We start from the raw sequence: 3,410 nt of genomic DNA, 5'->3' as shown, positions 1-3,410 counted from the left end.
GATGCTCAATGGAGCTGGATTTCTGGAGAGTGTGTGCTCTCCATTCTGTACCTACACTCTGTTTCAATGGAGAGTGAGAGCGAGAGAGAGAGGGTCGGTTTGAGGGCAGTCAACGATACGGTTTCCATTTCCTGAATGAGCAGCAGGACAGCTGCGGACATTTCGTCTTGAGGGGGCTATCCTTGTTCGGCCCCAAATATTTACTTTAAGTTTAAAAGGGGTTAGTAATGCATCCTCACAAGCCCTCGAAAAAATTGGTTACAAGTGCCACGGTAAAATGTGCTAAACAAAGAAAGGCTGTGCATTACTTTCCACATGTTGTCTTAAAACATTTGGCCTTCTGCTGGTTCGCTTTGCTTTAAGGCTGTGCAGTATGGCTATCGCTTTCTGTGACTCATTGACTGACAGTTCACTTTGGCTAGACGTCGGATAATTCATTACACTGGCGGCACTAACGTAACCCTGCAGCGTCACCAGCTGGTACTACTCCCTCGCTCAGTGGGTCGTGCGGCCAGCAGAGGGAGCTATTGCGACTCCTCCTTAAGCCACACCCCGTAACCAAGCTTTGAAAAAGAGCGTCAAGTTGCATGGTGTTTTTTTCGGAAATGTTTGGGTTTATCAATGTGCTTTGTGTGTGTGTGTGTGTGTGTGTGTGTGTGTGTGTGTGTGTGTGTGTGTGTGTGTGTGTGTGTGTGTGTGTGTGTGTGTGTGTGTGTGTGTGTGTGTGTGTGTGTGTGTGTGTGTGTGTGTGTGTGTGTGTGTGTGTGTGTGTGTGTGTGTGTGTGTGTGTGTGTGTGTGTGTGTGTGTGTGTTCGCGTGAGTGCGTGTGGCTCTGATCAGTGGTTTCAAAAAGTCAGTTTCTGTTATCTTTTGTTCCACAAGTCATACTGCCGCAAAAGGCACTGACAATGAAATTAATTTGTGATTGTAAATCCCACTTGTCGACTATCTTCCTGCTGTCAAGTCGCAAAAGAGAAAACGGATCCACAACTACTAGATCAAAAACCGCTATGAAAAGGTGATAGCAATGGGTTGGCGATTGCATACCAAGTCTGGTTTTATCGTTAAATGCATGTCGGTTAGTTCTTTGGTTAATACATGACATTTGTGCAGGTCTGGGCACAGTATTTTATTTATTCAATGCTTCAAGCTCATTTTGAATGCATTTCTCTACAAGACAAAACGCCCGCAGGGCTTGTTTAAAGAGTGATGGTTTTCAGTTGTGTTGAGAGCAGAAAAAAACAAACACATTTTCCATGAACAAAAAGTGACAATGGCAGTTTAACACCAGTCATAAAAATAAAGAATGCCCTGAGTGATAGCTTGAGAAGACGGGACTGGTGAGGCTGTCAGCCGAGCTGTCAATTAAATCCCACGGCCGCACCTTTCATTACCACTGAGATGTCAACGCCGACAACGCCCACAATCCACAGTATTTCCCTGCAGCCTGCATGCACGTCCGATGTATCTTCTTGGCTATTCGCTGGGAGGTGTTCATTCATGTGTGCGCACTTGTCATTGAATAACGTATGATATTTAGGCCTACATTTCCAAGGTTCACTGTGAGAGACATTCTGTTGTTCAAGGTGAGACAACTCTCCCTCCATCACTCTCGCTCTCTCTCTTTAAAAGCACCTCAATAGAAGATAAGGAATTTTGAACCAGCTCAAGCAAGTGGTAAGTTTACCCTGAGCCAGTTAATTAATAAATATGTTGTTCGCATTCTTCTTAAATCCTGAACAGATGCAAATACAGGATCAAACTGACATTTAGAACATGCTTTTATGCAAATTTGTGTGTGTATTGATGCTGCAGGCAAGCCACACGCACAAAGTCTTTATTTCTTTAGGATAGATTAGGCGTGGCAATCTATGGTACATAGATCGACATGAGTGTTCTTGAAGATTTTCAACAGAAATGAGTCAGACTATAACAGTCAGAGGAAATCTTAAAAGACGATGATCATCACGGTAACAAGAGAATTAAATAACTTATGTCTACAGCACCCAACCACACATCCATCTATCTGCCTAACACACACACACACAGACACACAGACACACAGACACACAGACACACACACACACACACACACACACACACACACACACACACACACACACACACACACACACACACACACACACACACACACACACACATACACACACACGCACAATGGATATACCATTACACACAAAGACCTTCGGTTCAGGTATTAGCAGGCAAATCATGCTTCTCTTTATCCCACTCAAGTGGTTATTTTAATGTTAATGTTGCATTTTCAATGCGCCACTCACACTTGTTTCCCCTTTAACACCTGTCACTGGGAAAGAGACGAGGATGAGAATAATAGGTTGGAAAGATACAGAGCACAGCTGCAATCTCATTCTTTCTCTCTCACACTTTTACTCGCTCTCTCCCCCTGAGCCCCATCTCACACTTAAGTGAGACTCCAGGACCAACCATAGTCAATCCATTCCTCCATCTTGCTGACGTAGGCCTGTCTGTTTGTCTGAGATAGGGGTTTAGAAAAACAAGTACAGGGAAGTTCCCGAAGGGGAGAAGGGAGGGGAAGCTACAAGAAAAAATGCTAAACGATTTCCTTTAAGGCCTGCTGTGTGTATTCATTTTGCAAAGGTGTTGCATATTCCTTTAAACGTCTAAAACAAAAGTGTGTATTTTTGTATCTGCATTCAAGCAATGCATTAAGCTCCTTCGTAGATTTGTGTGCTCATTTTAGTGGCGCGTTATTGCAAAACACCCACCCTTTTCTAAGCTAACCTGAAATAATCTCTTGGCCATTTTCTGGATATTTTTCATTGTGAACATGGCAAAAGTCATTACTGTAGTGAATGTTGTTGGGTATATATCTCCAAACAATACGCATGCGTATTCAAGGACATATACTGGAATGTGGGAGGAAGTTATACATCTTTAAATTAGATGGACCATCATCTATGGTTCAGAGGGTGGGAGGGAGGTAAACTGTTTTGCGAGGATATACAGGGGAACAATATGCAGTTCTTGCAGCTTTTTAGTGCTCTGCGGAAAATACTATGTGTAGGACTTCCTAATTAATGTCTAAGCCCACTTGTTCACATTTGCTTCACCACATCTTGACCCCTCAATAATTAAACGTCCTTTCCATTGGGTATTATTCATGCTTTATTTATATTCAAATACTATTCCAGTCATCTGCATAAGCATCATTGCACAATATAAACCCTCTATAAGAAAGAAGAAGAAAATGTTTGCAGTCTTGGCATTATGGCTTCTACCATCAATGGACAAAGAGGGTATCCTAATGCCTTCGCCATGAACCTTTCAATGCCAGTTTTAAAAAGCAGTTTGTATGGGAGAAGGGAGAAACAAGTAGGGTTTATTCATCATCTTGCCCACAAACTTAG

The sequence above is a fragment of the Gadus macrocephalus genome, chromosome 20 (genome assembly GCF_031168955.1).
Source record: "Gadus macrocephalus chromosome 20, ASM3116895v1".
Lineage (NCBI taxonomy): Eukaryota > Metazoa > Chordata > Actinopteri > Gadiformes > Gadidae > Gadus > Gadus macrocephalus.
Note: the sequence above shows the minus strand (reverse complement) of the source record.